The sequence below is a fragment of the Calliphora vicina genome, chromosome 1, assembly GCF_958450345.1.
Source record: "Calliphora vicina chromosome 1, idCalVici1.1, whole genome shotgun sequence".
Lineage (NCBI taxonomy): Eukaryota > Metazoa > Arthropoda > Insecta > Diptera > Calliphoridae > Calliphora > Calliphora vicina.
In genome coordinates, this window is record NC_088780.1 from 153,819,033 (window position 1) to 153,833,693 (window position 14,661).

At 28.9% G+C, this 14,661-nt stretch overlaps 1 protein-coding gene across 2 annotated transcripts in view; it reads left to right on the forward strand.

Annotated features, from left to right (window-relative positions):
• LOC135964128 (fatty-acid amide hydrolase 2-A) overlaps positions 1–14,661 on the forward strand; it is a 54,105-nt gene that overhangs the window by 18,903 nt on the left and 20,541 nt on the right. The window lies entirely within an intron of this gene.

The window sequence follows — 14,661 nt, forward strand, 5'->3', positions numbered from 1 at the left end:
GAAGAATATCTTACCTTTTAAAAAAAATATTTCGAATAGATCGGGCGACTAAAATTTAGTTAAACTTTGATTTAAAAAAAAATATCTCACACAAAATTTCACGTCCTAAAATTATGACATCTCTCAGAAAACAGCTGACAGAACAAAAACTAAAAGTCAGCATGCATTTCGACCTTCGAGGGAATTGTTAACAAATCTGTAACTAGAGTCAGCGTAAAATTTAAAAAATGAAGATATAATTACTTTTTGCGATAAGTGGTGTTTTGAAATACATGCCTTGAGGCAGTCTTGCGGGTTTGAATGTTAACAATTAATTCATAGGCCTAATTCCTTTGTACTTCAAATGTATTGAATTCATTCCTTTGAGAATTCATTCATTATAGAATTAATTCCTTATTGAATATAGCTTTAAAAATGTATTGAATGATTAAATGTTTATTCAATTTCTTCAAAAATCTGTTACAAAAAGGCTTCAGATAATTTTTTGCAATTCATTTTGTAAATGATTAAGCAAAAGAAAATCAAAACAAATTTAATTCAATTTGTTTTAGATTAGAATTAAAAAATATTGAATCATTGAATGAATTATGTTATGAATGAATTCTTTTTAAATAAAAGTCCTTAAATGAAACTAAAGAATTAGATATTGGGAATTTAAGGAATGAAAGGCTGATATTTTTTAATTCCGCATTAAGATTTTAGTGAATTAATGCTCAAATTGAATTAATTAATTTAAAGCTATGCTTTTATTTAACATAAAAATATGTCTATATAGAAATATTATAATTGCTGTTGACTGCATTTTATTAAAATTTATTAATTCTAATAAAATTGCCGCGAAATCAATTGACAATTTCAAACAAAACGTGCTTGACTCAATTAAATGTTGTTTGTTTTTTTTCTTCTTTTTTTTGCAATAACAAATAATATTAATAAAAACAATAACAATCTGTCCATAATGTTTAATACACTTCTATGCATGAAAATTATTCTTAATTACGGGTAGAGCAAATAAATACAAAATAATAAATGAAAAAAAAAACAAAATACATTTCAATTTATGGAAAATTTGCTGCGAAATAATGTACATACATATGTATTTCTTATAATCTTGATAATGAATCAGAAAACTACTCGTATTATTGCAAATATTTTTATTACAGTGCACAATATATTTATAAAATCGTTCAGGAATTCAAATTATTTAGCAAATTAGCTAACGTTCACATTTTTTTTTGTTAAATATTAGAATTGCAGTGAAATAGTGAAAGGTAGCTTAATTTATAATATTAATTGAAATTAAACATTTGAGTTGGAAAAATATAAATAAGGGGTATTTAATGTCAAGTGAATCAATTTTTGAAATCGATTACAAGGTTATTCCTATTCCAATCGGTCAAGAACTCTCTGAGTTAGAGGGGGTCAAAATTTTATATATGGTCCAAACAGGTGATTTTTTCTCATCCATTTTTTCTCATTGTTCTTAGCAAAATGTGTCCAAAATAGTTTCGATAGCTATTTCTTCAACTTTTTTTTTTTAAATAGAAAATTTTTTAATTTTTTTCCAAAATCAAAAACTTTTTTAATTTTTTTCTTTCAAAATGTCCCATTTTTCTCAAACGAAAGCTTAGGTCTTTTCCTTTAAGAAATTTTTTGTCGCTGAGTGGGATGTAATTGGTTTATCTATCAAAATAAATGTTTTGTAACGCAAAACTATTTTTTTTTACTTTTTTTTTGCAAAATCAAAAACTTTGTTGACTTTTTTCGAAATGGACCCTTTTTGTACCCAACACCACCATAGTGGGGAGGGTATTATGCGTTTGTGCAGATGTTTGTAACTCCCAAAAATATTAGTCTAACACCCACCTTAAAGTATACCGATCGACCTAGAATCACTTTCTGAGTCGATTGGTTGGCTGGCTGTCCATGTAAACCTTGTGCGCAGAGTACATGTTGCAATTTTGAAGATATTTCCATCAAATTTGGTACATATTATTTTTTCGGCCCAAAGACCAAGCCTATTGAAACTGGCTGAAATCGGTCTATTATTTCACATAGCCCCATACAAATGTCCTTCCGAAATTGGACTTTATCGGTCATAAATGTTTAATTTATAAATGTATCTACATAAATTGCGCTCCAAATAAGTTTTATATATACAAAATTCATGTCACCAAATTTTGTTACGATCGGTCCATAATTAGTCATAGCTCCCATATAGACCCGCTTCCGAAAATCACTTTAACGTGCATAAATCGCTTAAAAATGTTGATATACTCACAAAATTCAGCATAGTTAACTTTAATATAGACATAAATCACACGACCTAATTTCATGGTGATCGGTCCATAATTGGTCATAGCTCCCATATAAGGCCAGCTTCCGAAAATCACTCAAAAATATTAATTATTGAAATTTTAAAAGAAAAATGTTTTTGCTCTTTTACTTAGTGTAGCCCGACCATATAATAGGTCGGGCTTGACCGACCATACTTTTTTATTTTCTTTTCGCTCAAAGGAAAGCTTAGGTCTTTTCCTTTAAGAGATATTTTTGTCGCTGAGTGAGATGCGATTGGGATATCTATGAAAATAAATGTTTTGTTACTCAAGACATACAATTTTTTACTTTTTTTTTTTTGTAAAATTCAATTTTTTTTTTTTTTTATCAAAATGAAAAATTTTTTTATTTTTTTTTTTTGCTTCAAAGACCTTTCCAACTAGTCATATAAGGTCACAGAAATTCGTACCTACAATGAGTCAAAATTGGGAACAAAATTTGAACTTGAATTTTTATTTTAAATTTTGTATATTCTATTCTAGTCAAAACTAATCCTTGGACCAAAAACATTATTATTTTTTTAATCATGTTAGCTTTTAAAAATATGTCAGATATTATATTTTCTAAATCGTTATTTTTCAACTGTTATTTTGGTCAAAATGGCCACCGAAAAGTACCGAAAAAGTACTTAAAAAGTATCTTGACTTTATTTTCTTAATGGTTGTTCAAATATTTTTTTAAAATATCCCCTTATTTCTAATGAATTCTAAAATAACTTATGATAGACTTCAAAGCCTCTGTTGTCTATGCTTAACGACTAGGCGGATTGAGATATTACCAAAAAGCGTGTTACGTGTTATTTTTTAATTCTAACCCGATGTGGTCAACTTTGACACCGTGAATTTCACCTTGTATTCTAAATAGGTGATCTCAAATTTCATTTTCTTAAAGACTATGTATGTCCTCCTCTAAATTAAAATAAATTTATATGTTTGTTGAGAAGATTGCTGCAAATTCTTAACTGGTGAACAAATTTCCAGTTGATATAACTGACACTGAGTTGACTATCTTTGTTTGAGTGTGATTCAACTAGTTAATAATATTCTTTCGATTGATTGAATTTTAAAAATATTTTCCCCATGCTATGTACAAATTTTCAAATATATATTGCGTTTTAATCGGCTGAATTTTCTGCAATTTTCTGAAAATAAGCGAATTCACTTAATTGTGAATAAATTGGAAAAAAAATCAATCCATTTTTATGATCGATATCTCATTTTGTTCCTATTACATGTGGCTTTTCGATAAAGTAATAAATCTGAACAATTTCTGCCGTTTTCCATTTTTCATGATTTTTTTAAAACAAAAAAAAAATGCATTTTTCACGAACAAAATATATTTTTTGCTTCAATTTGTTATTATAACTCCGAAACTACTGAGCCGATTGAAACGCAATATATATGTGAAATTTTGTACATAGCATGGGGAAAATGTTTTCAAAATTCAATCAATCGAAAGAAAAACATTAACTATTCAATTTTATGTATATCAAACAAAAAGTAAAATTTTGTGAAAATGAGCGAATTCACTTAATTGTGAATAAATTCGAAAAGAATCGATCGATTTTTATGATCTATATCTCATTTAGTTGCTATTATATTTGGGTTTGCGATAAAGTAATAAACCTGAACCATTTCTGCCGGTTTCGATTTTTAATGAGTTTTCTAAAACAAAAAAATTAGCTATTTTCAATATATTTTTTACTTCAATTTTTTATTATAACTCCGAAACTACTGAACCGATTAAAACGCAATATGTAAACAGATTAAAGGTTATGTAAATTGGAACTTTTTTAAGTTTACTTCAATAATATCGGACTAACTTTTTTTGAGTTATCATAAATTATGTGGAGAAACATCTACAAAAATTCGCAATTTTAGAAAAACGTGATTTCTTTCTATATGAAACTTATTTTCGATACATTTTTTTTGGAATCCAACATTTGTATACGATTTATTGGTCATGCAATTATGGACTGATCGTCATGAAAATATGAAATTATTTATGTTGAATTTTATGTGAACTGTACGTTACGTTAGGGTAATTTCACTAAATGAAATGACAAAATTAAAATACGTTTTTAATTAAATATCGCAGATGGACGACTGTTTACAAAACATAATAAATTATGGAGAAAATATTACTAAATAAATATTTTTAAAATGTTTTCTTTGGAAACCGGATTTAAAACTGATAATAATTTATTTATTTTCTTAATAACAACACAAAATTTCCAATTCTCACATATATTATGAGAGATTTAAATATTTCCCCCCATCTTATTAACTTAAATTATATCCTAATGGGTTAAACAAAATTGAGTTTCCAACTCGTTGATTAAACAAGTTGCTTTTACTGCTTTTGTTTTTTTTCTGTTTCGAATTTTTTTTATTCAATTCTGTTACGAATATTACTTTTTCATCTGCTTTGTGTTTTCAGACTTAATTGATTTTTATTAAATAATAGTAGTAAATGGTAAACTAATATATTTTAACTTCTCATTTCTCTTTGGTTTTCAACAACATTTTTTCCGATTTTCTTTGTTTTAATTGAAGAAGAAAAATAAAAGATTTTGTAAATTTGCGTGCTAAATGTGAATGTACTCACTTATTCACTCATTCATTCATTCACTCACTCACCCGTTCAATAAATCAGTTTATTCTTGTGTAAATTATTTACTAAAAAAAAAACAAATTATTAAATAACTTAATGATTGCATAGCATTCATTGATGATGAAGAAAGTATGGAATGTTAAACAATAAATTGAAAAGAGAACAGATAGTTAGTTAAACAAAATAATAGTTTAAATTTATGTGTTTGTAAGTTTCTGCCAGTGTAATTTTCTGCATAAGCAACACTATTTTTAAAGTGTATTAAAAAATTGAGAATAAAACTTGATCTATAAAGTTTCTATAAAAATTATTAAATAATAATAAAAAAATTAAATTTTAAGAAATCCCCCAAAAAATCAACAAAACGTTTGTAATTTTTTGTATTAAGTACTATTTCAAATTTTAATTGTTTCCATTTTGTGTTTGTACTTAACTGACTATGAAATTATTGCGAAAAAAATTTGATTAACTACCTTAAATGTCTTAAACGTATCAAAGTCTAGTACTCAACAATGATGATGATAAATATATGTATATGTAAAATTTAGTACTGACTTCCCAACAGTTCTCCAAGTAGGCAAAATGTATCATTAATAGACAGTAATGTTCACTAAGGTCTGATCACTAGGCTGACTCAAATTTATATACATATTTTTGGTCATTTGACATATATGCGCTATTAGTAGTGCAGTGATAAGTCTTTTGGTTACTTTATACATCCCAGGGAATCTAGAGTGAAGTCAATTGTTTCTTTAGTGCCTCTAAGTAATCTAGAGTGTAGTTACTTTAAATTAGAAAGTCGTTTTATTGCAGTCAGTTGTCATTTATAGTCCCTAATGATGAAACGCACATGTTAAAATAACTAGTCACGCAGCAATTTATGTAACTAGTGGTCTTCCCAAATGATAGCTAAAATCACTAGTTCGGGACAGTCACCCAGAACTGCTGGGTTATTCACTAATAAAACGTAATAGTATTTGTTTTCTTCTTTTTTTTAATGGGAATTTGCAATTCCATGACATATGAATTGTACTCGTGCTTTAATGTGGCTGGGTTAAATGTGGGGTACAAAGTACGTACAACAAAGAAACAGAAGATACTTTTACATGCAAAATGTTTTAAAACAAAACTATATAGTATACATACACTAAATATAATGAGCCATTTTGTCTGACATGCATACATATTAGCTATAGTTAGTTAAGAAACGACTTAAAATTTCCCTACATTTTTTACATTGTATGAAATTGTATTCTGCATTTGAGATGATGTTGAATTACTTGTAAACTTTAGAATTACAAATAGAATTTGTTTGACCTTTTACAGCTTTGTAAATGTTATAACTAGCATAACATATACATACCAATCTGCGGCCCAAGTCCTTATAATTAACTCAAATTAAGACATTAATGTCCTTGGAACCAAAATGATCCTAAAAATGAGCTTAACTTCCATAGATTTTGAATTTATAAATAGTTTTTAAAATGTTTAGTTAAATTCCACATTCTTGATATAAAACGGTTAAAAACGGGATTTTTTAGTGAAAATATCTCAAAAACTGCAAGTACGATTTTAAAATTGACATATTTCTGATCAGCGTCCCAATAATATACAAAAAAAAGATATTTTGCCAGAGTAGCCTTTTTGGCTGTCGAGTAGTTATTGTTATTATTGATTATAGTTTGAATATTCCCATCCATCTTCAAACAGTCGACATTTTTAACAGTACCAAAGAAGAATAATCCTAACTCTAAGTAAACATCACAGACTTAGCCTCATATGTCATGTTAAAATGTTTCAGAAAGTATTTTACAACCATACCCAGAACAGATATAAGGCACATAAATATGGAAAAAACCAGCTTTGAATTTAAATTAGAAACTGGAACCCATGAAGCATCACTTGGCATTCAAACTCTAGTACAGAATACGTAAAGATGTCTTCCTATGTCTCGTGGATCCTGGAAAGGATTTGAATGTAAAAGTTGGATATATAACTGAAAATTGGTCAATGTATTTGAAACCTTCCAGTCAGCATTTGGAAGATTATTGGGTGACTTTCGACTAGTTTTGATGATATAAAACTGATTAATAAGTAACATGCTTAAAAAATGTTTCGAAAATGATTCCTATTAATGATTAAAAAGTGATTTATTTGAAAAACAAAATGTACATAAAAAATTTTGTTTTATTGCAGAAATTAAAATTTTATGGACCGACTTATGTTTTCGCGTTCTCAGAATATCAAAATTGTTAATAACATCAAAAATATAGGGGGTAAGATTTTATCGTAAGTCAATGTTTATATTTTACAGTAAACAAATTTTATCGTAAGCGACACACAGTGGTATAGAAAAAAAAGAGGGAAATAAATCTGTAACTACTAAATGGTTAGATTGGTTTGAATGAAATTCCACGTGCGCAAAGAAGAAGTGTTGTCGAGTTTAAGTTTTGAACGTGGACCTCATGGGCCCACCAGGGGCGCGACCAAGGGCCCTCAAAGTAGGACACCTCGGGTATGTTACATTTTTAAAACGATATTATATCTTGGTTTGAGTTCCGATTGCAAAAACATTATACATGTAGAATCTTCTCATCGAGCACTATAAAAAACCTCGTCGTAGCTATCAATTATCTATTATAGCTTAGGAGATATTCGCATTTGAAAATTAAATTTTCAACATTTTTATCCACCCTACTCCAGTTTTTTGATAACAGCGTATCCAAATATTTCCCGATTTTCCTTTATTGGACTAACAACACATGTATGTGTCAAATGGAAAAAGAACTGTTTAAAAATAATGACTAAGTCCAAAGTTATATGCATTTGAATTTAAAAAAATTTTAAAAGGCAATTTTTCGATATTTTTTGGGAAAAAAGAACTTTTTTCTTTTTAAGTTATCGCAAAAAATTTCTAAGAGGATGTATAAGGAATTTCTGCTTTCTGAAAGCTTAGTCTTCATAAAATATTTTAAAGGGAAACCAATTTCAAAATTGTTGTTACCGAGGGTACCAGGTCCTTTCAAAAAAACACCTATTTTTTATGTAAAATTCAACTTTAAAGCAAAAATTCTCAAATCGCATGTTCGATATCAAAATATAGTAACCGATTATAGCTGGCTCAATATGTTTCTAATTATTTTGTAACCGATAACACCGACCCTGGTATGGATATTATAGCCAAAAAACTAAAAATTACCATTTTTGGAATTTTTCAACACTTTTTTGGGAATTGCGGGATTGCTGATAATAAATTTCAAAATTCGTTTTTATTTTTCCATTTTAAATAGAATAATCTACATACATAACTGTGAAATTTCATTAAAAACTATTCATAAATAAAAATTTTATTTCAATTCGAAAAATTTGTATCTATGCAAAAATTCAATAAAAAAAATTGTTTGTCATATTTTCCTATAAAGTATTCCATGAATTTTTAATTGTCAAAAGTTATAAATATTTTTGAAAAATAGAGAAATAGCTTGAACGAAATTATATTATATCGCATCATAACATTTTTAATTCTATGTATAAATTTCAAAATAATCAAATAAAACCTTCTCCTGTAAAATTTGTGTTTTGTCGCTTACGATAATTTGGCGCTAAGGGCTCGATATGTTATGAAAAATATTAAATTTTTGCAAATATTTTTCAAGTTTAAAACAATGTAATTTTCATTCAAGTAAAATTCCAATAAAATTTTCAATTAATTTTTGGAGCTTTGGTGCTTATTTGGGAACAGACATAAAAATGACTCAGAAAAGACTCAAAAAATACTAAAATATAATTCGAAAATGACTCCAAAATTAACAGCAATTCGATTCAAAAATTTCTCAAAAATTAGTGGCAACTGATCAGAAGAGGTGCCCATAAAAGACTCATTTAGACGAGTCACGGATAGAGTATCATTTTAATGAAACATTAAGGAAGGTCCGTTACACTTCTTATATTGGTCACATACAGGTATGTGATGGAAAACGATTTCGAAAAAAGGTATAGGGTATCAAAATAAAATTAAATAAACTAAATTTTGTTTTTAGTTTTATAAGTATGTACTTCATAGTATATCCGAATTGTACGTATATAAGTGTATGTCAAGTTTATTATTTTAATACGAAAATGGGTGGGTAAAAGAAAAATAAAATTACATTTTAGATGTCAGCTTTTAGCAATGAACTTGAGCGATTTAACTACGAATTTAATAGTAAAAATAAAATAAACTAAAAATGTAATGTAGTTTTTTTCATTTATTTATTTGACATTTTTTTTTGATGCGATTTTTCTGGAAGTTTTGAAATGAGTTAAAAACAAACAATTTTTAATTAAATGCTTAAATTGGCACGAGTTTTTAATACAAATTTAATTATGAGTACTTTTTTATGCATTAATCTTTTTTTGGTGCTATTAAACTCCAGACATTCATTCAATTTTAACTTTTGTTTTAAAAAAAAAATTAAAATAATAAACAAAAACAACTACAAAACAAAAGGAGAAACTGTTGACACCAGGTGATACAATTAATTGCCACACAGTGCAAAGGACAATTATTAAAAATTAAAACAATAACAATTGCTTATATCATCTTGCTATTTAGTGGTGACCTCCATTAACCCATTCATAGAAATAATGTATTATTTTCAAATTATTTCTGCGAATATCTTTTGTACCTCACAACTAAGATTTTAAAGATGATAATAATGTATGGAGGTTTTTGTTTTCATTAATATTTAACTGACTAACACTGTGTGTAATTTTTTGAGTCATGGAAATATAACCATATACAGACACCACTACGTGATAAAAGACCCGTGTTTCCAGTTTTGCCAAAAGTCATGCACTTTTTTTATGGGCCCCAAAGATTTGGGGGACTCGGAGTAATTTTTGCAAAAAAGTGATCATTTTATCAGGCTCATATCTTGCAAACAGTTCGGAACTTTGATTTACTCTCTTAAGCAATGTTATAGCTCTTGTCATAAAGAACATATTAAATCAAAAAATCTTCATCTTCATCTTCAAGATCAAAATCGCAAAAATAAATTTTTCTTTATGCTGCCTAAAAGTATGCTTTAGTTTATAGTTTATTTAATAGTTTATGATCCAAAACACTTAATTCCTTTACTTTTTTCTTACTAACCTATATTAACATACCTAGACGGTGTTAAGAATCATTCCTAGGAAGTTAATATGTTCTAGAAAGTTGTTTATTGAGATCTTAGGTACATTTTTGTAGATGATTGTTTCCTTGAATTTTGAACGGTTTGCAACCTATGGAACTGAACAGGGGAAAAAAGATAAAAAAATCGATTTTTTTAAAATTTTTTTGCGATTTTGATCTTGAAGATGCAATGTTTTTGAATTTATATGTTTAAAATTTGTGTTCTTTATGACAAGGGCTACTACTTTGCCTCAGAGAATAAGTCAAAATTTCGAAATGTTTGCAAGATATGAGCCGGAGAAAATTATAATTTTTTGCAAAAATTACACCGAGACCCCAAATCTTTGGGGGCACATAAAAAAGTGCATGACTTTGGGCAAAACTGGGAGACACGGGTATTTTTTTATCTTTAATAATGTAGTGGTGTCCGTATGTGTTTTTTTTCGTGTTGCACTGTGTAATCCAAAATTAAGACTTTATATTCTATGTGACAAATTTTTCAGTTGAAAAAGTTAATTAATAGGTGTGTTTTTTAAAATGTTTATTTACTGTTATCCAATTAAATGTTCTACTAATTTTTACCCAGAAATTTCGTTTTGATTTATAATTTTTCTTTGATTGGTTTTTGCCGAAATCATAAATAAAACAATTAACCTAGAAATTGCGCCGTTCGTCCATACAATGAATATAACTGATTAATAATTGCGATTTGTTAGGGACGTGATGTTTTCGTTTTAACCATGAGTCCAACGTTCCTATTTGCAGTTTAAGGAATTCATAGCTTTGCAGTTATGCCTTTTATATACATAAATGTATTTTTTTTATTTGTTTCATTTTGAATACTCTCAATTCCCCAATAAGTTTATGTATTAGACCATGACATGTTAGGTTACTACGAAATAGTTCATATATATTTTAGCAACTTTTATTACAACTGTATCTGCACTTAGTCATCTTTGTATTATAAGCGGTAGTTGATGAAATTTTATAAACATAAAAACCATTGGCGGTCGGCATAAAACAAATCTTCTATCTTAAAGATTTAAGCCAGCCAGACAGACAAACAAATGGAATGTGTTTACAACCTGAAATTACAAATAAACTGTGTGTATTTATGCATGTATGATCATAAAATTATATCTATATACGCGTTAAAGTATCGTGTAGATACATTTGTATATAAATATACCTATATGTATATATATTTTTATACCCACCACCAAAAATATGGGGGGTATATTGATTTTTTCATTCCGTTTGTAACACATTGGAATATTCATCACAAATCCACAAAAGTTTATACAGGTTCTGGATCCTAGCTATGCCCGTCAGTCTGTCTGTTGCAGGCACGATAGGGCCTTAGGGGAATGAAAATTTTATCAAATATTCTTTGATGATCATAAATGATTGGTCAAATACAGTTATGGACCAAACTCTGAGATAACCTCCAAAAAATATATTTATGCCCTTCACCATGAGTGCCAAGGGTATATATAAGTTTGTCATTCCGTTTGTAATTTTTACATTTTTCATTTTCGACCCCACAAAGTATATAAATATATTCTGGATCGTTATAGATAGAAGAGTCGATATAGCCATGTCCGTCTATACGTCTGTATGTTGAAATCAACTTTCCATAGCCTTCAAATAACATACATATGTATATAATTGCTTCATACATCAATATATCCGGTATAAACCGGGTTCGGTTGCTATTTAAAATCGACCCACAAATGGCTGAGATATAAGAAAAAAACCAGGACAACCTCGATTTTTGGCCTATTTTTTATCTATATTTAGATTACTAAGATATTAACATAAACAATTTGGATATCTTATAATACATATTTCAAAGTCTTTTGCAAATACGTAGTAAGTTGGACCTACAATGGTTCAAAATCGGGAAAAATATTTTTTAACCCGAATACTTTTTTCACAAAAAATAATTTTTTGCCATAAATTAATTTTCACTAATAAATTTAAAAAAAAAAAATTTGTTAAAAAACTGTTTTTAAAAAATTAATTTTGAAAAAAAAAAATAAATTTTGTTTTAAAGTATAATTATAAGATGCGGTACAGCCGATATTTTTGATATATTTGATATTTTTTAAAACTGTTTTGCACCCATACAAATATCTACCTGGAATACGGCTTTATAATACAAAAATATCTATAGAATAGTGGTGTCCATACAAAATTTGGTATTGAAAATAGGCAAAATCAGATAATACAAATCTACAAAAATCGCTTTCAGACTAATATTGGTGGTGGGTATATAAGATTCGGCAGAGCCGTATAAAACACTCTTACTTGTTTTTTTTTTGCAAAAATATAGTTAAACTTGTATTTATGTATAGTCTACACATTTTGCTTTTTTGTTGCTGATGATGAGGTTGATGTTGATAAAGTATTTGATGGCCATGTTCGCTCAATGGTTACAACAATAAATTGTACATATGTGTTTACATTGTTTAACAAAAACTATATATTTATATGCAACAACAATAAATCAAAACAAAAACAATGTAAAACCTTTTTAAAGACAGAAGTTTTAAAGAAATATTTCTTTTTACATTTACCATTAGCAACAAATCTTTAACAAGAAACAAATCGCACGATCAGTGTAGCGAATTTACTTCAGCTCCACAAGTGATAACTACAATATAATCGTAGATGCAGAATGTTCATAGTGGCGTTTGCTGTGTGGCACAAATTGGGCATCAGTGATCTGTAGTATAGGCTGCGGCCTAAACATGACTTAAAATTGAAATTACTACTTGAGTAGTTATTAATGATTTTGGAAACTCTTTTTGATTTTTATAACAATTTTCACGGTGTAATACCTTCAATTGAGGAGCCGCAGAACAAAATGTACTTTTTTGAAAATTTAAAAATTTTGGGAAATTGATTTTTTCTAGCAGATTTCAACCCAAATATTATAAAAATACCAAAAAATCAATTTGTAAAAAAAATCGAAAAAGTACCTTTGGTCTGCGGCTCCTCAATTCTTGGCTGGCCTGTCGATCTTTGTCTTCCATTACAAAATCACCACTTCTGAACCGCCACCATCTTTCGGGCTAAGTAACCCATGGAACACATTCACCATGTTAAGCGGTATGCTTCAGCGGCGCATTTTTCAAATTAAAGAAGTAAAGCAAAACTTCTTGCATATGTGGATTCGTTGGTGCAAAATTCCTAAATCCGGAGAATAGATCGTATGAGGGAGCAATTTCTAGCCCAATTCATGAATGTCTGCCATGGAAACTGCACATGTGTGCATCATTGCTTATCCAGGAGATAACGAACCAAATGCGGTCGTTTTTCAAATCCTCATTAAATAATATTCGTTATGCATACCAAAATCGCTATGACTTTATTGACAGAAAAAGCTCCTTGGCCTTCTTTGGTGCCGATTCACCCCACTGTTTTGACTACTGTTTGGTCTCTGGTGTCCACGGCGAAAAAACACGTCCGCATTGCTGTTGAACAACAAACAATCCTGCGAAGTTGTCACACGATTTCGTTTTTAGTCTATTGTGAGCAAACACGGAAAGCTTTCCCAAATGATCATTTAACATTTTAAACCACTGATCCACGAGAGATGCCTATGGCTTTTACAATTTCTCGCACTTTCAATTTTCGATCGGTCAACGCCGTATAGTGATTTTTTTTAATTGTTTCGGGTGTAGAGACCTCAACTGGGCGTCCAGAACGTTCGGCATCTTCTAAGCTAGTACGGCCATAACGAAATTCCGTAATCCACTTTTTTACCATTAAAACAGATGGTGCAGAGTTCCAATAGTAAATATCAAGCTTATCCTTGATTTGAGTGATGGTTTTTCCGCAAAAAATAATGCTTAATGAGTACACGAAATTCGCTTTTTTACATTTTCTCCTCAAGTAACGCGTTAGTTTGCTATCAATGGCTGTCAAGAGCAAACTAAATGACGCAGCTTGTTGAAATTTTGACAGAAGTCAACTGACAAATGCAAGGTGCATTTAATAAGGTGCCATCGGCAGCACAGCTGATTATAGAAATAGCTCGCACAAATGTCAAACTACATATATAAAAAATATTCGCCCGTATGTCAAACTCTATATATAAAAAATAAGTGAATTCGCCTGTATTTATTTCAATTCGCCACTGCTGTCACCTTGTTACATACGCCTTGGACAGATGCCTGTTGACAGCAGCAGTGTTGCTCTTTCAATTAAGAGGTGGGAAATTCAAAAAGTCACGGACTTATTGACACTAACTGGTCTTTCAAAGTTTCTGGACTAGTAAATTTAGAAACATTTACATAAATTACTCTGGTTTGGTTCCGACATTATACAATCTTCAATACAATGCTATAAATATAGTTTAAAGTCATCAGAGTCCATATAGTTTTAACTTTGAAATGTATAAAATATTTCGTAAATTATATTATTTTTTAAAAATATGAAAATATGGTTCTATGAAGTTTCCATATAAAAAATGCATTCTTTTACAACATGTGTTTAATTTTTTTTGCGCGGATTTTAACATTGTGTTACTATTTTGCACCATTAGTTGA